Source organism: Cetorhinus maximus, chromosome 7, assembly GCF_964194155.1.
Source record: "Cetorhinus maximus chromosome 7, sCetMax3.hap1.1, whole genome shotgun sequence".
Taxonomy (NCBI): domain Eukaryota; kingdom Metazoa; phylum Chordata; class Chondrichthyes; order Lamniformes; family Cetorhinidae; genus Cetorhinus; species Cetorhinus maximus.
Genome location: NC_135885.1, coordinates 29,016,508 through 29,040,292, shown reverse-complemented (window position 1 = coordinate 29,040,292; position 23,785 = coordinate 29,016,508). Strand labels below are relative to the sequence as shown.

The following is a 23,785-nucleotide window of genomic DNA, read 5'->3' as shown; positions in this document are numbered from 1 at the left end:
CCTCACCTTGAACTTATGCCCCCTTGTGACTGACCCTTCAACTAAGGGGGACAGCTGCTCCCTATCCACCCTGTCCATGCCCCTCATAATCTTGTACACCTCGATCAGGCGTCTTCTCTGCTCCAACTAAAACAACCCAAGTATATCCAACCTCTCTTCATAACTTAAATGTTTCATCCCAGGCGACATCCTGGTGAATCTCCTCTGCACCCCCTCCAGATCCTTCCTATAATGTGGCGACCAGAACTGCACACAGTGCTCCAGCTGTGACCTCACTAAAGTTCGATACAACTCCAACATGAAATTACTCAGTTCTGCTGAAGGGTCATGAGGACTCGAAACGTCAACTCTTTTCTTCTCCGCCGATGCTGCCAGACCTGCTGAGTTTTTCCAGGTAATTCTGTTTTTGTTTTGGATTTCCAGCATCCGCAGTAGTTTTTTGTTTTTATCCAACATGACCTCCCTACTTTTGTAATCAATGCCTCGATTGTGGGAAAATGTGAAGTTTGGCAGGAAGAAAAGAGGAACTGAATATTATTTAAATGGAGAAAGACTGCAGAAGGCTGCAACACAGAGGTATTTGGGAGTCCTTATGCATGAATCCCAAAAAGTTAACATGTAAGTTCAAAAGGTAATAGGGAAGGCAAATGGAATGTTGGCCTTTATTTCAAAGGATATAAAAATAGGGACATTTTGCCAGAACTATACAAGGTGCTAGTTAGACCACACCTAGAATACTGTGAACAGTTTGGTCCCCTTATCTAAGGAAAGATATACTGGCATTTGAGGCAGTCCAGAGAAGGTTCACTAGGTTGATTCTGGGTATGGAGGGGTTTTCTTATGAGGAGAGGCTGAGTAAGTTGGGCCTGTACTCATTGGAGTTTAGAAGAATGAGAGGCAACCTTATTAAGACATATAAGATTTTTAGAAGGCTTGACAGGGTAGATGCTAAGAGGTTGTTTCCCCTTTTGGGAGAGTCTAGGACCAGAGGGCATAATCTCAGAGTAAGAGGGTGCCCATCTATAGCAGAGATGAGGAGGAATTTTTTCTCTCAGAGGGTACTTAATTTGTGCAATTCTTTACTGCAGAAGGCTGTAGAGGCTGGGTCATTAAGTATACTCAAGGCTGAGATAGATAGATTTTTAATCAGTAAGGGAATCAAGGGTTATGGGGAAAAGGCAGGAAAGTGGAGTTGAGGATTATCAGATCAGCCATGATCTCATTGAATGGCAGAGCATTCTTGATGGGCCGAATGGCCTACTTCTGCTCCTACGTCTTCTCCTACGTCTTGTGGTCTTATAATGATACATCTTCTCCCTTTCCACCATTTTTTTAACGATTACATAGATGGGTCACAACTAAACTGCTGATGATGAGTAGAATAAAGAGGCAAACACATTTCGGCAGATCTAGAAGGCAAATCTGGGTTTTAAAAAAACACAGACACACCCAACAACGTAATCCACTTTAATAAATCAACATAGCAAGCAATTTTTCAGAAATGCTTCCAATTTTCCAGATGGCTGGTTAACTGTGCTTTATCATGGTTAAAGCAAGTGAGAGTTAAATGCAACTTCTAATAACCATTAGCTATAGTAAGGGGACTGCAGCTATCAGTACCATGAGCCAGATGGCCATATTTTAAGTCAATATATTTCGGTTGTGCAACAGCTTTGAGAGATTTACTGTTTTAGGAAATGAGGGCCTGGAGCCTAGAATATGAAAATGGTGTCAGTGATCTTGTTTAGCTGATGATAATGAGACCACAGACCCTTCTGTGAAGTCAAAAGATTCAGACTGTGAAAAATTCAATAGACAATTTGAATTACTTGCACCAAGCTCACTGATTATCATAACTCTGTTGCCCACACTACACTGCATGAAGCTGACACATGGCAATCAGTAAGATGCAGTTAGGAAGGTAATGAAGCCTTGTTACATCTTCATAGGGTTTTCAAGCTGAAAAAATCATTTCAAAAGCTTTATTTCTATTCAATGTAAACCAAGTCTAATATTTTTCAATGTTGAACCTGTTTATGTCTCTTCCTCTCCCCAATTCTCACCCCTTCCTCACATCACCCTGGGCCAATTTCGCTTCCTACAAATCCTTACTGAAAACAGTCCCAGACACAACTTAACTCCCTTTGCCTCCAGCAATTAGATCGATTGATGCTTTTCCGTCTGGTGCCAGGAGTAATGCCTTAAAGGTTTAAAGAAATTAAACCACCTCCCTGCCCCCACTCCAACACTTCATCCCAATGGTACATCCAGGCACGCCTTTAAACATTTAGATTTAATTAACCAGCTCATTCTATCCCCATACATCCTTTATCATCTGCTATTGATATTATTCAATGATTAAAGAGACAAAAGGGTGAATAAGATTAAGGATGCAGGCAACAAATTAGGATAGTTCCTGAAAACTCTTCCCGAACTTTATAATGCATAATCACCCTTTCCTTCTGATGCAGGCAGCATGCCAATGAACTTTATAATGCATAATCACCCTTTCCTTCTGATGCAGGCAGCATGCCAATGTGGTCACTCCTGCTCATTACCATGATTGTAGCTTGCAACCAGCACTAAATACACTGTTGAATGGTTGCATGCCCCAGTAGGGGGTCCAAGTTCATGCTAGGCTGGCACCACTAGCCTGCACTACTTAAATCCAGCTTGCGCCTCATAAAGGGAATGTGCATTCTGGCTGCAGTAGATTTTGAAAGTGGCTGGGGTAGAATCTCCGAGCAGGAAGAATACTGAATAGTGGCACAACAAGGCAGAGAGTAAGCTCTGAGCCAATGCAGCACTGGAGGCCTAGGTGTACAGGGAGGACAGAAACAGAGAAGTCTGCTATCCACAGAAGACCAGGAAATCTTCCAGGCTGTGGGAACAGATCACCATCACAGTCAATATCAGCAGTGTCCCAAGGATCGGGATGCTGTGCCGCAAGAATTTCAAAGACCTCACACAAGTACTCAAGGTCAATGTTGCCATGTCCTCACAAAGGACCCGCTAAGCCTCACACACTGCCCAATTCACCATTGTCCACCTGTCATACACCTCATAGCAATGTCCATCAACCACGATTCATTCCTTACCTTTATAGCTTCACCTTATCAGAACATTTTTAGGGCTCACGAAACCTCACACCCACATCTCACAGCTTGTACACACTTCTGGATGGTCATGACAGCCACATCACCAATACAGATTGCTCCACACTGACTTGCACATTCACTCTCTCTTGCAAGACAAAGTAGAGCACAGCCACAGCCAAAAGTACATAATCAGCGGGGCACAGGCATGACTTCTATGGAGGAGGCAGTGTTCGCCATAATTGGAGTAGCCATGACTGAGGACATTGTCAGCTGTGAGGCTGAAACAAACCTAATCCTTCTTCTCACATTCCACTTTCCCCTCAGCCCACAATCTTTACTGATTTACAAGCTGCAGCCAATCTTCTGTGGAAGCTCAGACTGAAATTAAGCAAGCTCAAATTCCTGCCAGGTAAGTTCAGCTTGCTGCCATTAAGCCAGTGTGCGAAAGGGCATGCAGTATCTCACAACAGTCCAGCAACCTGTCCTCCAACACATTACTAGCATTGCTGAAGCATTCCTCTGAGGGACTGTCAGTGACTGCGGAGAATAAACTAATGTCCTCTTTCAGATGACAACATTCATCCCCCCATAGAAGGAAAAAACTGTTCAAAATTGTCAAAAACCAGCAAAAACCAGCATTACTGGTACCAGTACTATTCAAGTTCCATTTTAAAGAATGCACAAGACCAGTTCAGACAAGTTTTACTGGTACCAGTCATTTCCAGGTTTTACTGGTTTTTCCCTCTGCCACTCCACCAGTGCCCTTGTTGTTGCCTGTCAGCCAGCCAGCGGTCACCTGTGCTGAGATAGTACAGTCCAAAGCTGGGCCTTCTAGGCCCAGAGCTGTCCAATGTCATCCTGCAAGGCCATCATGTCTCTCCCAATCAAAATCAGCTGCTTTCCAGCAGCCATGCTGCAACCACTGGGGTAGCACTGATTAGGAGTACTAGAACAGTCCCTAACACTAATACTAACACTACAACCACTGGGGTAGCACTGATTGGGAGTACTAGAACAGTCCCTAACACTAATACTAACACTGCAACCACTGGGGTAGCACTGATTGGGAGTACTAGAACAGTCCCTAACACTAATACTAACACTACAACCACTGGGGTAGCACTGATTGGGAGTACTAGAACAGTCCCTAACACTAATACTAACACTACAACCACCGGGGTAGCACTGATTGGGAGTACTAGAACAGTCCCTAACACTAATACTAACACTACAACCACTGGGGTAGCACTGATTGGGAGTACTAGAACAGTCCCTAACACTAATACTAACACTGCAACCACTGGGGTAGCACTGATTGGGAGTACTAGAACAGTCCCTAACACTAATACTAACACTACAACCACTGGGGTAGCACTGATTGGGAGTACTAAAACAGTCCCTAACACTAATACTAACACTACAACCACCGGGGTAGCACTGATTGGGAGTACCAGAATAGTCCCTAACACTAATACTAACACTACAACCACCGGGGTAGCACTGATTGGGAGTACTAGAACAGTCCCTAACACTAATACTAACACTGCAACCACCGGGGTAGCACTGATTGGGAGTACTAGAACAGTCCCTAACACTAATACTAACACTGCAACCACTGGGGTAGCACTGACTGGGAGTACTAGAACAGTCCCTAACACTAATACTAACACTACAACCACTGGGGTAGCACTGATTGGGAGTACTAGAACAGTCCCTAACACTAATACTAACACTACAACCACCGAGGTAGCACTGATTGGGAGTACTAGAATAGTCCCTAACACTAATACTAACACTACAACACTGGGGTAGCACTGATTAGGAGTACTAGAACTGTCCCTAACACTAACACTACAACCACTGGGGTAGCGCTCCATAGGAGTACTCGGACTGGTAAAGGCACATGAAAGACAGGCACCAAGGAAATGCACAAGGGTGATTAGATGGCTTCTATATGGAATATTGAATGGTACTATTTATAAAGTTGGTTCAGAATGTTTGTTTTGTGTTGGCTTCTATTTCAGTATTGTGGACAAGTAGACACTATGATGTCAGTAACAGAGGGAAAGTAAAGCATGGGACTTTTGGTGAATGGGGAATTAGAATGCTGTTCACTGGCACTCCAGTCAAATGAGCTGATAAAGGACAGACCAGTCAGAAAGGGGATGTGTTGGTTGCTGGTTGCCTCCTCCCTCCCTCCTCCTCCTCCACCTTTTCCTTCTCCTCATACTCAACTGTTCACTCTATACCTGATGGAAAGATCTGTCCCCTCATGATGACAAGGTTGTGCCAGGTGCAGCAGACCACAGAGAATTGTGATACACACTCTGGCAAGTCTTGCAGGGATTCTCCAGGGCAGTCCATGCAGCAGAGGTGTTGCTTAAGCACCCCAATGGTCCACTCTGTAGCATTTCATGAGGCAGTATGACTCTTATCATATGCACATATGCATGGGTTGTTCACTGAAATCATGAGCCAGGTGGTCAGATAGCCCTAACCGGTCTGTAGTCACCCTCTACAGGGTGGTTTGATGTAATGGCTCAATTGTTGATGGTGCAGCAGCCAGCCACAGAACAACATGCATCATGACTGCTGCCATGATGTGATGAATATGGTAGCACACCAGCTGGTTGCAGAGGGGGTAGAATTCCTTCCAGCTGCAGTACATTTCTATATTTACTTACAGTGCCTGCAGAGCACCCTCTGTGCAGTCAATGGCACAATGCACCAAAGGGAAATCTGCTATCCTGGCAAAGCTGCATGCTCACTCTGACTGCTTCTCTCTGGAAAGAGAGTGAAATGCATTCAGTTCTCTTGGAATACAAAGTCTCAGTGACCTCCCTCACACCACATTGGTCAGTGAACTGGGAGATGTTGCAAAAATTGCCTGCCCTTGCTCCTGTCATGGTCATGGTCACCTTCACAGCCATTGGCAATGCCATCCTTACCCTGCTATAAGGCTGCAGTTCTGACTGCAGGTGACAGATTTCAGCAAGTGCCTCTAGTGAAATGGAAATATCGCACACACTGTTCCTCACTGAGGTTAAGATAGGAGAATTGCTCCCCCAGGGCCCTGGTGGATATTGCCTTCTGCTAAGAATCCTTCTCCTCCATCCTCCTCCTCATCCCTCTTCCTGTAGCCTAGTCCTCTTCTGTTCATTCCCTCTGTCATGCTGAAAGCCTAGAGGGCACCCATAGCTGGGGGCAAGTGGTCTGAGCAGAAGCCTTGAAGTGAGAACCAAATCCTTCACCATGTGCCACACCACTCCAACTTAGTTACAATAAAAACTTTCAAGCACTTCTACTAACTCAGCAACTGCTAGTAGAAAACATTCAGCTACTAATCTGAAAGTAGTTGATGATCCCTTTTAACAGCACTGGTGGGGTTTGGTGTCCTTCATGTTGTTGAAGATGTGGTCAGCTGCATGAACTTAAGAGAGGATGTTAGGTTGAAAATGACACCACGGCGACTGTGCACTTGTGGCATGAACGCCATTTTGGTACCAAAGTGGGGCCTGTAGAGATGAACATATGGACACTGCAAAACGTTTTCACATGCTTGTAAGCAAATAAATCATAATAAATAACACACATGTAAAAGTATATAGCCTCAATTTATACCAACATTAAAACAAAGGCTAATCAGGTTTTAAATTGGTAATTCTTATTTTTTAAATGTTATCCCTTCATATTTATATGCAATATTATACCATCATGCCTAGCAACAGCAGTCATTTCATTTTTATTTAATCATGCCTGTCTTTTTTACAACTACACTGACATCTGGTTTCCTTAAAAAAAGTCTTGAAGTTTGGTACAAATTGCTGCTACATGCACTTTGAGAATGGGAGACCTAAGGGTACAATGTGTGGGAAGTTCAGGTGTAGTGCAAGAAGCTCTTTTGAGGTTAAGAATTTGAAGTACAGTCTTAAGCGCAATCAGAGTATGTATATAAGATAGAGAGCATTGTAATATTTTGCAGTGTTATATCTGTCCAAGTCTAATTCTATCAGATTGTAAGGTTGTGACATGTTTCACTCTCAAGCCTGCTCAAACCTCATTTTGATGTACAAAGAGTACATATAAATTGGGACATTCCTTGTAGCACAACCCATATCCTAGTAAGAAATCTAATACTAATAATCGCTTGGTAGTAGTACTGAACATGACTATTGCTTAAAAAAATGAGGGACAGCCATTCCCTGCTTCATTCCACATGTCAATGCCTTAACCAATCAGGGTCAACCTGCCTGGTTTGAATTTAAACAAAAGCTTGGCAGTTTACTGTTCCCTGTTGCATTCTCCATAGCAACGCCTCTAACAATCAGAGTCGACTGAAAAACTAATTAGTATCTTCTTCTCATGCAGCATGAATTGTTCCCTTTGGGATATGGTATTTTTGCCAATCGGTCCTGATGAGTACAAGATGAAAACCTTTGACAGCATGTCCCTTTTTTCAGCAAAATTCAAATTCCACACTGTACTTTGCCACTGGATTTTCCATATAATCTCTCAGCCAAGTTTTTTGTAAAAGAGTGTTATTTTTCCTCACATAATGGTGATGGTTTCTTCAGTAAGTCATGATCAGTGTATTGACAGACTTCAAATAAAGGCAGGAGCATCGGTAACCAGAAAGCACAGATTTAAGAGAATTGGCAAAAGAACCAGAGGGAAGATGAGATCTTTTTTGAAGCAGTGAGTTATTATGATCTGGAATTCATTGCCTGAAAGGATGGAGGAAGCAAATTCAATAATAACTTACAAAAGGGAATTGGATATATACTTAAAAAGGTAAAAATTGCAGAGCGGAGGGTAAAGAGCAAGGAAGTGGGAGTAATTAGATAGCTCATTCAGAGAGCTGGCACAGACACTACTGTGCTCCATGGATCTTTCTTTTTCTCTTTTTTCCTGCCATCACAAGGTATTGAGTTCCAGCAAAAGCATAAATTCTTCATTTCTTCACACATTTAAACACATTAACCTCACAGTGAATCTGCACATCAAACATTGTGAAAAATGTGTGCTACATTGAATTACACAATGCACCAACTGTAGTGTTTTAGTAAACAATAAGACTGCATGAACACTGTAAATGTAGTATTAGCATATTCATTCTTATTGTTACCTTTCATATTATAGGGACCCCGTTAGCATGCAATACGTAGAAATGTCTGCTGCTAAAACTCCCTTCCAAATACAACAAAGGTCTTGGCCACATGAAATTGAACTTCACTAAACCAGTCAAAAAAAACAGAAGACACTATGGGGGGGGATGTTCAATTGTGTCTTCACCAGATGCTGGGATCACAATGTGCAATTATCTCACACAGGGTCAAACTGGGGCAGGCAGTACACAACCTTCATGTTGCCTGTTAATCAACATGATTGTAGTCTGCAGTCTTACACATGCAGAGTGCTGACTGCCTGCATGCTCAGCAGAGGGCCCAGATGCATTCATGGCTAACAGATAATAGAGACAGCCTGCACTTTTTAAAGACAGTCTGTCCCTCTTAAAGGGGAGGTGCACTCAGGCTACAGCAGCTAGTGGGACAGTGTCAGAAAGTCTTTGATGGAAGGAAGAAGACTGCCAATGGAGCAGCAGGCCAGAGAGAGAGCTCCCAGTTTCTCTGATGGAATGCTGGAGGCCTTAGTCCAGGGGTTTGAGCGGAGGAGAACGGCCATAGTTCCAAACAGACCAGGAGTCCCTCAAAGTACACCTTAGAAAGGAAATGGGAGCAGGTGCCAGGGAGGCTAGTTCCTGAGTTTGGCCCCGAGGATCTGGCTGCAGTGCCAGAAAAAGTTTAATGACCTCACAAGGATGGTTGAGGTCAGTGAATTCATCTTTAAATCACATCTCCTCCCCACCAGACCACCAACCTCACACAATGCTCAATGCGCCACATTCTCATCACTCATCCATCAGTACAGGACTCGAGTAGCATTCAGATCACCCACACATGCTTAACAATGCTGCCAGCCTCACATTCACCTCTCACTGCTTCCACATGTTTCCAACTACCAAAGGCATATCAATACTACCTAAATGCTAATTTAGGTTGATTTTTCAATCTAATTCAGCATTAAATTGGTTTAAAATGTTTGGGTTTTTAACTCACAGACACCTGCTCCCACCTGTTATGTCTTCTGGTTCCCATAAGTTAGAAATAGTCACACTTCAGACTCAAAATGCTGGAGCTTGATCAAGTGTATTTTGCTGCTCCCAATATGGCTAGTGGACTGACAGACTGATACATTGGTACTCAGCACCTGACTGCAGTGCAGCAGTAAATATGGCACCTCGGGATGTATATTCATGTGAAAATTAACTCTTTAGTTCTTTATGAATAATGTAACAATATAACAGCCAACATTAGTGATTGCATGCTTTCGACTGACAGACCTTCAAACTCCTCTGACCTCCTTTTCAAAATCCAGCACCATTCCCTTCTGAATCTGAAACACTTTCCAAACTCATCCAGAAACTCTGAACATAGGGCTCACTCTGCAACAGTAAAACACCTCACCTGGAAGTCCCATGGTAGTCCAGGGAGATGATAGCATAGCCGTAATGTCACTGGGCTAGTAATCCAGGGGCCCAGGCTAATGCTTTGGGGCATGAGTTCAAACTCCAACATGGCAGCTGGTGGTATTTAAAGTCAATTAATAAATCTGGAATTGAAAGCCGGAGAGTAATCGTGTCATGAAATGGTTGTTGTAAAGACCCATCTGATTCACTAATGTCCGTTAGGGAAGGAAATCTGCCAACCTTACTTGGTCTGGCCTGCATGTGACTGGAGATCCACAGCAATGTGGTTGACTCTTAACTGCCCTCTGAAATGGCCTAGCAAGCCACTCAGTTGCAGTAATTAGGGATGAAACAAATGCTGGCATTGCCAGTGATACCTGCATCCTGCAAAAGAATGTAATTAAAAGAAATACTTTAAGTAGTGCGAGTGGAGAGGTCCCTCATGCTGATGAACGCTTATTCACTTAGGAGTGATTAAGATGGGGTAATAACAGGTCCTGTTAGTGCAAAATAGCAGGTCATGCTATATATCAACTATAGGGGCTATTGACATCACAAACTGCCCACTCTGCTTGCTCCCAATGCACGCAAAGCACGACCATGCTAACATGCTTAAAATCATAGCACGCTGGATGGGTCACGCCACAAGTGGCTGGCAGCACTCTATTTAGAGTTCTGGACTCCTGGGGCAAGCACCAATGTCACAACAGAGGTGAATTTTGTAAGCTATATACCTAGCAAACTAGCATCCAAGTGAGTGAACCCTGGTGTTTCCTTGCAGCAGTAATCAAAACCAGACTTTAACTTAGATCTGGAGACACACAAATCCACAGTGATTCAAGTTGGAAAAATCTAAGTATTTTAGAATGAATTTTGAATTCTTCAATTTGGGTTACTTCCAGTTTTGAGTTTAGTTTGGATGAAATCCCTATCTTACCGTAGATCTTCTTAGCAGGAATTGCAGCCTGTTTCCATTAACTTTTATCTCTCTATCTATGGCTCTGTCCCAGTATTCTCAGATACATTTGAGTTCACTGACATTTAATAAGTCAGATGAAAAGAATGATATTGTGTTTATCGACCATGGCTTATTATTGTACCAACTGTCAGCTCAGCCAACCCTGTAAAGGACATAATGGTTACTGCTGTGTGTTTGTATGCTTAATGTTTATTATTTCTCCATCTCCTTCAAGCAATTTGGGTCGGGGGCAAGAAGGAGGTTACTACTTTATTTTCATGCACAAATCACAACAATGTCAGAGTTAGCCAGTGTCGTAATAAAGCTATTATGGTAGAGTCACCTAAAATCTCTACAATTGTGTTCGTAGTGTGTTGTTTACAATTTTACTTTGGATAGAATTGGAAAAGGAATCAAGCATCCGTTGAACCATAGAAACATTTGGCCCATCGCATCTTGCTAGCTCTTTGCCAGAGCAAGTAACATTTGTCCCACAAATGTGCCAGGCAATGACCATCTCCAACAAGTGAGAATCTAACCATCTCCCATTGACATTCAAAGACATTATCATTACTGAGTCCCCACCAACAACATACTGGAGATCATTATTGACCAGAAACTTAACTGGACCAGCTATATAAATATTGTGACTACAAGGGCATATCAGAGGCTGGAAATTCTGTGGCAAGTAATTGGCCTCCTGGCTCCCCAAAACCTGTCCACCACCTAAAAGGCACAAGTCATGAGGGTGATAAAATGCACTCCACTTGCCTGGATGAGTGCAGCTGCAACACACAAGGTGCTTGACACAATCCCTTGATTGGCACCCCATCCACCATCTTAAATATTCACTCATTCCACCACTGATGCTCAGTGGCAGCAATGTGTACCACCTACAAGATGCACTGCAGCAACTCAACAAGGCTCCTTCATCAGCACCTCCCAAACGCACAACCTCTACCATCTAGGAGGACAAGGGCAGCAGACACATGGGAACACCACCACCTGCAAGTTCCCCTCCAAGCCACACGCCATCCTGACTTGGAAATATTTCACCATTCCTTCACTGTCGCTGGATCAACATCCTGGAACTCCCTCCCTTACAGCACTGTGGGTGTACCTACACCACATGGACTGCAGTGGTTCAAGAAGGCAGCTCACTTCCACCTTCTCAAGGGCAATTAGGGATGGACAATAGATGCTGACTTTGCCAGCAATACTCACCTCCCATTAAATAATGAAAAAAATCCAAAATGAATTTAACTGTTCTGTACTTTCCTCCACTTCACTTATCCAATTTCCTTTATACCATACAACAGTTTCTGCCGCAACCATCCACTATGGAAAGTGATCCATGCTTCAGAAATATTTGTAAAGATTTTTCCCTCACCTTCCTCCTCAGTCCCTTAGTTAACATTTTAAACTGATGAGCTCTCCTAACAAGAGGAAATAGTCTTTCCCAATTTACTCTCATCAAAAACCTTCAAAATTTTAAAAGCCACCATTAAATCTGCTTGGAGCCTTCTTTGCTCCAGAATCACATGTTTCACTATTGTTTTCTTTCCCTGGTACCATTCTATTGAACCTACGTTGCAGACTCCCTATCTCCCTATGGTTTTAATGCTCTTTCTACAATGGGGTGCCTGAAATTCCACATCCCGTACCAGCTGTTAACAAATTAATGTCTTGTGTAAGTTCACTAGTGCATCTTTACTCTTGTACTCTGTACCTTTATATAAAACAACCAAATTCTATTTTTTTATGATTTTATCTACCATCATCCGAATATCCAGGGAATGATGTAAGTGAACCACTTTGTCTGTTCATCCATGTTCTTCAGCGATTTTCAACAAAAGAGATGCTCCCAACATTAGCTCCAAAAATATGTCACCCTAAATTGCAACCACCACTTGTCTGCTGATTCTGCTAACCTGGCCACAAATTCCTGAAGTATTTTACAGTCTTCATCATTGCTTGCTAAGCATCCTACTTTTGTTCTTTCACTCAGTGTAGGGTAAATTCCTTCTATTTTCTTCATTATTACTTGGTATCCCTGAGCCATGCACCAAGGCAGCTGAGAGGCTGAACTGGCAACCTGCTCTCAAGCCTTTTGTCTGTGCCACCTGACACTGACTGTTAAGTAGTAAATGTGCTATGTCACACTGTACTATCACCTCATGGTTGTCTCAGTCTAGTTAGGATCAATGCAACCCACAGCTTGATAAAATAATTTGCTTTACAGGTATGTCACAAAATAAGACACATTTAGAACAGTAAATAAATAATTAACTATGTATTATATAAAACATAATCATAATTCTGTAATTTCGCTGAACATTTAACATTCCTTGGAACTTTCACAATCTTTTTACTAATGCTTTGTGTATTGCAGTTGTATTTCTGCAAAATGTGGTTTTTCATCACAAGACGGGATCTTTACTGGGAAGCAAGGGAGAGAGGATTTGTGAGTTCTGGGTGTATAGTTGGCGCAGAGCTAAGCAGAAAGCAAGAGCGGTAAGATTTTAGCTCACTCAAAACTCATTCACTTACACAGAGTTAAGTTCAAGCCTGTTAGCAGGAGTCTTACCTCAGCAGCTTTGGACATATCAATGAATTTATTTCCTACATTGCAGCCAGGATCTGGGCACAATGCTCCTGTCATTCACCTCCAAGCCACCTCTGCCCATTCTTGCCAGGTTCGTTGCCTTGACACCTGTCTCCCATCAGCCAGAAACAGAACTTCCGTTCTCCTGCTGACCGCCTGCACAAAAATCTTGAGGTCCTTATAATGCTCACTGTAACTGTATTCTCCACTTTCAAACACAAAAATGCTGCAGAGACAAATTGTACCTCCGTTTTAAAAGGTACAGACTGTCTTGGAATGACATTAGGGCCACCCAATTTTCCACCTCACTCCATTGTGGAGCAACCTAGAACCAGCAAGCATCACTGACAGCTCACCCAGCAAAGTTAAATAAGACATTGTAGTGGGGGTGTGGTTGGGGCTGTAAGTGAATGTCCTACACACTTCATGCATGTTATGGGTATGAGTTGGATTTGTTCAAAATGCGAAATGTGTGTTGTATTTCTGTGCACTGTCTGTTCTGTACTGCTCACAAGTGCAAATTGTGAATGACTATTGCTGCATACTGTACCCACTTTTCCCCTTATCCTATAGGGCAAATAAACACGTGTGGTAGTTGGAGATGTTCTTTCATTTCCCTGTAGATAATTCTCCCTTGCACGCTATGTGAATCTTTTTAAGCAAATAGGCCAAGAATAGCTGAGCAAATCACAGGAAATGCCAAATTATCCAGGAGAAGACTAGGAGTTAATGAAGCATTTAGAGACCTCAAAGAAAAAGAAAGGACGGAGTTTAATTTTTAACAAACATTTATTTTTAAAAATATCATTATGTATTTCTCTTATCTGTTTTATATGCAATTATGAAAACAGCGTCCCTGTTACTGTGAAACTTGACTGGCAAAGTTTTTTGGGTTAAAAGTTCCACGGATGGTTCTTGGAATCATCCCAGATTTGCACTAAGAGCAATAGTGGGTGGGAAAAATGATGTTTTACCTGCCAGCTGCAATGGTGCCTTTTCATGCCACATCATCCCAATCCCGCTTCATTAATCGTGCAGTCCCGGGAAACACGCTGGGTCACTGGAGGTGCAGCCTCTCATCTGCCCCCCACCACCGTCACATCAGGCCTCCAGTAAACCAGATGCCATATTTAAAGGCCGCCCCTGCAAAGAGCTAGCATTCTTCAGGGATAGGAAACTGCTGCAAACTGATGGCCTCTAAAGGGAGGAATCATGCTGCCCGCAGATTTAGCGACACCTCCCTTGAGCACCTACTAGACGCAGTGGAAGCCCGCTGCAATGTCCTCTATACCCGCTCTGGGTAAAGACCAGCAAGCAAGGTCACCAATCCAGCATGGGAGGTGGTGGCAGCTGTGGTCAGTACCAATGTCCTGCAAATGAGGACAGCCACCCAGTGCCGAAAGAGGACACTCTGTCGTGCCAGGGTAAGTCACTCTGCTCATCACTCTCAACTCACACACTCACAAACCCATCACACATCCACAGGGGTCTCACACCTCAAGGGACGACACCACTAACTCTCACACACACCCTCGCATCCCCATCAGCCTCATATACTCTCGAGCTCGCGACCTCATCCCATCCATGGCTCTGCTCACCACACAAACATTCCACGCAGTGCCATGTGTCCTGCTCACACTCTCTCACTCTGTTTTCATGCAGGAGTAGCTGGCTCACAACAGCAGGGAGAGGTCCCAGACCGAGGGTGGAGCGGCCCACATTAGGCCACTCACTCACTTTGAAAAGCGTACCATTGCGCTGGCTGGTGAGGACGTGGGCCACGTCTGCAGTGATGGTGAGGTTGTCGGTGAAGACCCACGTGAGGATCCCGCATCACATCATCCCTCTCTCAACGCAAATGTGATTCTGTTGACATGAACTAATTATCTCTACTTTGGTTCACAGGGAGCTCTGCCAAGTGACTGACACCCTCAGCCAGCCAGTCCCTCAGCTCCATCCACATCCTCACCCCCAGCCAACAGGACACCTTCTCCATTGAAGAGCTGAAAATAAGCAGCCTGGAAGACCCATCACAGCGCTTACCCACACTCTCCACCAGCGCAGAGACACACACCTCAGTAGGACCTAGATCTAGAGCAGGCTTGGGTTCACAATCTAGTGGTCACCGCACAGACACATGTCCTTAGCAGGAGGAGGCAGGTTCAGCTGAGCTCCCCGGCACCTGGAGGACTGCTGGGGAAGAGGCATCTGTGAGGTCCGAGTCAGATAATGAGCCTCTGGATTCAGCCTTCTAACTCATCCTGGAGAGTCAGCGGAAGGCGGGAGAACATCACACAGAGCTGTTGGAAGCCCTCAACAGAGTGGCACACGAATCGAAGGAGTGCGTTCACCTCCTCTCTGATAAAGTGATGCCTACATGTGCGCGTATGGAGGTCTGCATGAGAAGGATGGCAGACACCATGGAGGAGACCCTGGTCTAGCAGAATGCAGAGATGTGTGCAGACCTGCACTCCATCATGGTAGCCGTGGCTGTGTTCCTGCAGCGGCAATGCGACAGGGAAACGAGGCACCTCAAAGTCACTCCAGGCGCTCCTTCCCTCCAGGAGTGAGGCCGAGGCCCTTGGCAACCCAGAGGAAGGAGCAGCAGCAGCTGGACACCCCTAGGTCATCCACTCAGGAATCTCAGAAGCTGTCCACCCCCTTTGAGTCCCTTTTGCCTGTGACCCCCTCAACCTCGTCCACTGTCAGCACAGAGGGAGCAGCTGGCCCACAGGAAGACAACCAAAGCAAACCAGGGCCCTCAGGTCTCAACTTTCCAAAGGACGCTTTGCGAAGTCATCGGAGGCAACAGGGCCAACCATTGCACAGGCTGTCTCCACCCCTGTTGCAGATGTCAGGGCAACACTTAGAAGAAGTGGTAGGCCTAGAAAAGTTAAGAATTTGTGATCACAAATGGTTGCACAGGTGAACACATTTTGTCACTTTATAATCTGAAAATATCTTCACTTTCACTGAATAACATGTAATGTTGTCTCTCAGCTTCATTGACAGGCTTCACAAGTCCACCCCCTGCATTCCCCAACCCCCACTAGCAGTTCAGCTGCACACAGCTGGCCCATGAATGATTCTGGACAGAGTAGTGTGTGTGTGGCAGGGCCTTTCAGAGCCTCGTACAAGCACACTCCCATGCACATGGATCCTTCCTCCATCACACTCCCCTCAATGTCCTGAGCATTTTCAATGCTGCCAATTGACCCTCTGAGCTGACCTGCACCTCCGCTCACCCGCTGATCATAATCCCATGCAGCTCCTGTTCCTGCCCAACAAGGCTCCTTCCACTTTCGATTTTAGAAGCAGGGTACTGGCGTAGTTTGTCTTTAGCTCCCCGTCCATTCCCCTCCATAAGCCACCCCTGTCCTTTCCCTCATCACTGTCGACCGCCCCCCCCCACCAACCCATCGGCATCACCGTCCACCTCCCCCCCATTCACCTACCAGCCAGAGCCCTTTTTCTTCAGGGATGTCCAGGGGATGGATGTTCAGCTCAGTGTGCGGGCACGTGCCAGACATGCACGAGTGTGAAATAGCGTGCAATGGCGCCTGGCGAGCGTCCCGACATCATCGCGCACTCACACGATATTTCAGTCAGCAGGCGCACCCACCAAAAATTGAGAGGGCTGTGAAGCCCATTAATAAATTAATTAAAGTGAATTTTTCCCTTCCCGTCCAACCTTAGGGTTGCTGGGCGGGCGAGAAGGCCAAGCGGCCTATGGATTTTTGAGGAAACCTCATCCACGGGCGAGATGAGGTTTCCGATGTTAATTAAAAATGAAATAAAAATTTTTAAATCTCATTCTTGACATGTTCCTGTTCATGTGACATGAGGGGACTTGTTTACCTTAATTTTAAAATCTTTATTTTTATTGTTAGAAATCTTCAGCTTCCTGAGACAGTTTGTGCATTCAGGGAACTTTCACTGAGCCCATTCCCTGACTTCCACACTTGCCCTCCTGCCCGCCCACCCAGGCAATGCTGAGTGTTTCAACACACGATACACGCTGGCTGGCCGATAATTGGCCAGCCAGCGGGAAATGGCAGCCGGGGCCCAATCGCGGGCGGTGGTCAGTTTCGCGGCCGCTCCTGGGCCCGCCTGCTGCGCCCGCCCGACGAACTAAAAATCCTCCTGCAGGTGAACGTGCACATTCCCTACCTTCCCGAGAATATCACCCCCATCCACATTGACCTCTCCAACCTCCTCCTTCCCAGCCTCAGTGTCCATGTCTGCCTCTGAGTCCCCATCAATCACCCTCACCATCCCTTCTACCGTTACTGTCACACCCTCACCCTCCCACCCTACTGGCTCACTCTGCCCTCTCTCATTCTCACCATTCTCTCCTCCCACCCCCACCCTCATTTCACTCCCCAGGAGGCAGTCATCAACTCCACAGACCCCTCCCTTGCACGTTCACCTGGATATCACCCCCCCTTATTACTTTCTCCATCCTTACTCCTTCCTCCATCCACACTCTTTCCTCCGCCCTTACTCCTTCCCCCATGCGAACTCCTTCCTCCCCAGATTCCTTACCCCCTGCAAACTCCTTCCTCCCCACAAGACTCCTCCCCCCCTGCAATCTCCTATTTCCCCAGAAACCCCTTCCTCCCCCTGAACTCCTTCCTCCCCTCAGACTCCTTTCTCCCCCAGAAGTCCTGCCCCACTCCAAAATCCTACCTCCCCCAAAGTCCTGCCCCCCTTCTTCCTCCTTCCTCCTTCCTCCACCTGAACTCCTTCTCCCCTCCAAACTCCATCCCTTCCACCTTCTGCCCTCCTTATACCTACCTCCTCAGTTGCCGCATTCCTGCCTGTTACACCCACCATACTCCCTCCCCACTCTCCCAATCTCACCTTCCCCTGATCCTCCAACACCATCGATCACCCCTCCCAAACTCACCCCGCCCCCCCCCGACACCATCGTTCCCCCTACCTCCCAACCTCACCTCCCCCCCTCCTTCCCCAGTACACCTTCCTACCCCACTCGCAGCTGGACCTCCCTCTCCATCCCCTTGATGATCATCCATAGCAGACCATAGCCAAGACACTGGTGTCCTGAAGCAGATCCTCAACGGTGACCTTCCACCTTCCACATGCTGCTTTGTGGCAGAACCATGTCCATCAGAATCCACACAACATGCGAAGCACGTTCCTCCAGGGTCTGGTTGCTGTAGAGCTCCTGCATCTTCTGCTCTGCGGATGTCCGTGATGTGAGCAAGGCCCTGACAGTAAGTCCCGACTCCCACACGTCACAGTTGTCAAGACATGTTCTGCAGAACTGACGTGGGCAGTAAATTTAACATGGGGGGATGATTCCAGCGAGCAGGGCTTATGGTGATATGCAGGTGTATGAAAATGAAGTTCCTGATGTGTGGTGGCGGTAAACGCGGCCCACCGTTGGTGGGTGGAGCGGACGATTGCAAACTGGTTTCACGACGGTGTGAAATCGAATTTTGGCCTTCCCGACATATTGTCCGCTCACACCCACCATGACACCCAACGCCAGTGGGAACAGAAAAGTCGCCCTATGTGTGAATTACACTTGGAGCTGCTGACTGGGTGAAAGAGAAGCATTATCCAGGTGCAGTATTGCAAGGTAGATTGCACCACAGCACAGCAGCACATGGTTCAGAATCACGGCTGCCAACCCTCCAGGGTTGCCACGGAGTCTCCAGGGATTAAAGACTAATCTCCAGGACACTGCTGCGAGCAACCCTGGAGAAATATCATGGGATCATTTAAAAATAACTGTGTTTTTAAAAAAAATTTCCTTTGAACGCTTTGGTTATTAATAATAAGATTCCCTGAGATGGGAAAACAGGCTGTTTGACAGTCAAAAATCGCAAAGGGTCTGCCCACTTTTTCATTGACATGTAAAGGTCATTCACCACAATTATGGACATGTCAGGCAATCGCTGTCAGGAGTGTGGGCGACAGTGCGTTTGGAAGCAGGAGGTCATGTGATGGCACATGGGGAAGCGATGGCTTAGTGATATTGTTGCTGGACTAGTAATCCAAAGTAAAGCTCTGGGGACCTGGGTTTGAGTCCCACCACGGCAGGTGGTGGAATTTGAAGTCGATAAAAATCTGGAATTAGAAGTCTAATGGTGACCATGCAACCATTGTCGATTGTTGTAAAAACCCACCTGGTTCACCAATGCCCCTTTGGGAAGGAAATCTGCTTACATGTGACTTCGGACCCACAACAATGTGGTTGACTCTTAAATGCCCTCTGAAATGGCCTAGCAAGCCATTCAGTTGTATCAAACCGCTACAAAGTCACAAAAAAGGAATGAAACCGGACAGACCACCCGACATTGACTTTGGCACTGGAAACGACAACGGCAAACTCAGCCCTGTCAACCCTACAAAGTCCGCCTTACTAACATCTGGGGGCTAATGCCAAAACTGGGAGAGCTGTCTCACAGACTAGTCAAGCAACAGCCTGACATACTCATCCTCACTGAATCATACCTTACAGATAATGTCCCAGACTCCACCATCACTATCCCTGGGTATGTCCGGTCCCACCAGCAGGAAAGACCCAGCAGATGTGGTATACATTCGGGAGGGAGTTGCCCTGGGAGTCCTCAACATCGACTCCAGACCCCATGAAGTCTCATGGCATCAGGTCAAACATGGGCAAGGAAACCTCCTGCTGATTACCATGTACCGCCCCCCCCTCAGCTCATGAATCAGTGCTCCTCCATGTTGAACACCACTTGGAGGAAGCACTGAGGGTGGCAAGCACGCAGAATATACTCTAGGTGGGGTCTTCAATGTCCATCGCCAAGAGTGGCTCGGTAGCACCACTACTGACCGAGCTGGCCAAGTCCTAAAGGATATAACTGCTACACTGGGTCTGCAGCAGGTGATAAGGGAACCAACAAGAGGCAAAAAAATACTTGACCTCATCCTCACCAACCTACCTGCTGCAGATACATATGTCCATGGTAGTATCGGTAGGAGTGACCACCGCACAGTTGTTGTGGAGACGAAGTCCCACCCTCACATTGACCATACCCTCCATTGTGTTGTGCGGCACTACCGCCATGCTAAATGGGATAGATTTCAAACAGATCTAGCAACTCAAGACTGGGCATCCATGAGGCGCTGTGGGCCATTAGCAGCAGCAGCAGAATCGTACTCAAACACAACCTGTAAACTCATGGCCTGGCATAACCCCCACTCTACCATTACCATCAAGCCAGGGGATAAACCCTGGTTCAATGAAGAGTGCAGGAGTGCATGCCAGGAGCAGCACCAGGCATACCTAAAAATGAGGTGTCAACCTGGTGAAGCTAAAAAATAGGATTACTTGCATGCCAAACAGCATAAGCAGCAAGTGATAGACAGAGCTAAGCGATCCCACAACCAACAGATCTGATCTAAGCTCTGCAGTTCTGCCACATCCAGTCATGAATGGTGGTGGACAATTAAACAACTCACTGGAGGAGGTGGTTCCACAAATATCCCCATCTTCAATGATGGGGGAGCCCAGCACATCAGTGCTCCTCCGGAGGTCCCCAGCATCACAGATGCCAGTCTTCAGCCAATTCGATTTACTCCACGTGATATCCAAAAATGGCTGAAGGCACTGGATAGTGCAAAGGCTATGGGGCTTGACAATATTCCGGCAATAGTACTGAAGTCTGCTGCTCCAGAACTTGCCACGCCCCTAGCCAAACTATTCCAACGCAGCTACAACACTGGCATCTACCCAGCTATGTCGAAAATTGACCAGGTATGTCCTATACACAAAAAGCAGGACAAATCCAATGCAGCCAATTACTGACTCTACTCTCCACCAACAGTAAGGTAATGGAAGGGGTCATCAACAGTGCTATCAAGCGGCACTTGCTTAGCAATAATCTGCTCACTGACGCCCAGTTTGGTTTCCACCAGGGCCACTCAGCTCCTAACCTCATTACAGCCTTGGTTCAAACATGGACAAAAGAGCTGAACTCCCGAGGTGAGGTGAGAGTGACTGCCCTTTTCATCAAGGCTGCATTTGACCGAGTGTGGCATCAAAGAGCCCTAGCAAAACTGGGGTCAATGTGAATCGGGGGAAAACTCTGCACTGGTTGGAGTCATCTCTAGCACAAAGGAGGATGATTATGGTTGTTGGAGGTCAATCATCTCAGCTCGAGGACATTAATGCTGGAGTTCTCAGGGTAGTGTCTTCGGCCCAACCATCTTCGACTGCTTCAACAATGACCTTCCTTCCGTCATAAGGTTAGAAGTGGGGAAGTTCACTGATGATTGTACAATGTGCAGTACCATTCGCGACTCCTCAGATACTGAAGCAGTCCATGTCCAAATGCAGTAAGACCTTGACAATATCTGGGCTTGGGCTGACAAGTGGCACACAGGTGCCAGGCAATGACCATTTCCAACAAGAGAGAATTTAACCATTGCCCATTGATGTTCAATTACGATCACTGAATCCCGCACTATCAACAATCTGGGGGTTACCATTGACCAGAAACTGAACTGGACTAGCCATATAAATACTGTGGCTACAAAAGCAGGTCAGAGGCTAGGAATCCTGTGACGAGTAACTCACCTCCTGACTCCCCAAAGCCTGTCCACCATCTACAAGGCACAAGTCAGGAGTCTGATGGAATATTCCCCACTTGCCTGGGTGAGTGCAGCTCCCACAACACTCAAGAAACCTGACACTGTCCAAGACAAAGCAGCCTGCTTGATTGGCACCACATCCGCAAATATTCACACCCTCCACCACCGACGCACAGTAGCAGCAGTGCCTACCATCTACAAGATGCACTGCAGGAATTTACCAAGGCTCCTTAGACAGCACCTTCCAAACCCACAATCACTACCATCTAGAAGAACAAGGGCAGCAGATACAATGGAACACCACCACCTGGAAGTTCCCCTCCAAGTCACTCATCATCCTGATTTGGAAATATATCGCTGTTCCTTCATTATTGCTGAGTCAAAATCCTGGAACCCCCTTCCTAACAGCACTGTGAATGTACCTACACCACATGGACTGCAGCCGTTCAAGAAGGCAGCTCACCACCACCTTCTCAAGGGCAACTAGGAATGGGCAATAAATGCTGGACCAGCCAGCAAAGCGCATACCCATGAATTAATTAGAAACAACCTCCAGGACTATGCCCAAGCAGAATTGGCAACCCTATTCAGAATATTTGCCATGAGATTTTGTTCAGTTTTGCACTTCTGGCAGTTAAGAACAACAAAAAGTGCTGCCCTTTGAGGATTAAATCATCTCGGTGAAGGTGAGTTAGCAGCTTGACTGAAACACATTGAGGCGTAGCTTACTGCAGCAAACCATTGGTCAAATTCTCTCTTGACAGTCACTGGTTTTACAAAATCATGGCCAAGCATTTTATTCCTGAAGATCATAATGGCAGACTTGTACTGTTAATATTCATGAAAGTGTAGCTTCTGTCTTCCTGATAACATTTTAACTCTTCATTAAACATAAATATAAACACCAGCATGGACCAGTTGGACCAAATGACCTGTTCATTTGCTGCAAATTCTATGTATTGACAACAACAGTGTTCTGTACCAAAGTTGAAACATATTTTCAGTGAATTAGCAAATCACAATCCTTTTTTTGTGAAATTTACATGTAGGCAACATTAGGGCCCAGCCTGATCGTGTGTTTTTGCTATTTTAAGATTTGAACAGTGTTGTGAATGCTGTGCTGCTGTATTGTGGAGAAATTCAGTTTGGAGGATTGCGCCTAAGGGATGCTATTACCAAGGGATAGCGTGCCCCAGCTTCTCCAGAGAACGCGTTCCTCATTTCAAATGGGGATCTCAAGGTTTTGAAGTGCGCAGGTGAGGCAGTTCCCCAAAGGGAACCAGGGAATACTGCCAGCTGACTCAAGCTGAGCGTTTCTCACGTACCTCTAAGCACTTACTGAGCAGCACAACCAGAGGCCTGAGCACAGGCCGCATGCCTGTCTTCTCAGGGGAATGTGCCAGATTGTGGAGGAGGGTGGAAGAAAAAGAGGAAGAAGACAGAGAGGGTCAGGGAATATTGGCCCAAATCTTCTGATATGGGGAGAGGCCTCCCACTCATACGCCACTGATGCGCCTCAGGACCCCAAGGAAGTCTCTATGTATGCACATCTGCGTTACTTACTCAGGAAGTTTAAAGTTCCAATTGCTGGTTTTACCCTGCCTTGACTGCTTTGTGATTCCAACGACAATGGAATCAGATGGCCTGAACCAAGAACACTTAGGTTGCTTGCACGATACCTACCCTGATTTTTACAAGGATTTAATTAGAGTTTTTCATAGCAGGTATTGAACCAGCGAAGCTCTAAGTAAATCAGCTGTCAAAGTACTCCAGAGCCCACAGCAATGTTCAGCCCCCACCCTGGCAGTGCTTCACCTCCCACCAGCCCCTTCCTGGCAGTGTTCACCCCCACCCCTACACCAACAATGTTCCCACCCACACCCCGACCCTGTCACGGCAATGTTCATCTTCCTCCCCGGCAATGTTCACACATCCCCAACCTCTGATGACGTTCAGCCTCCGAGACCCCGGACAGTATTTACCCCCTCCTACCGTACCCGCACAGTGTT

General features: G+C 46.0%; 1 protein-coding gene across 1 annotated transcript in view; it reads left to right on the top strand.

Moving 5' to 3' along the window:
• The first annotated feature begins 373 nt into the window (after nucleotides 1–373).
• LOC144682684 (mitochondrial ornithine transporter 1-like) overlaps nucleotides 374–23,785 on the top strand; it is a 305,919-nt gene continuing 282,507 nt past the window's right edge. The window contains exon 1 of the mRNA XM_078545267.1: nucleotides 374–394. The gene's annotated coding sequence lies outside the window, so the exon portion shown is untranslated. The remainder of the gene's footprint in view (nucleotides 395–23,785) is intronic.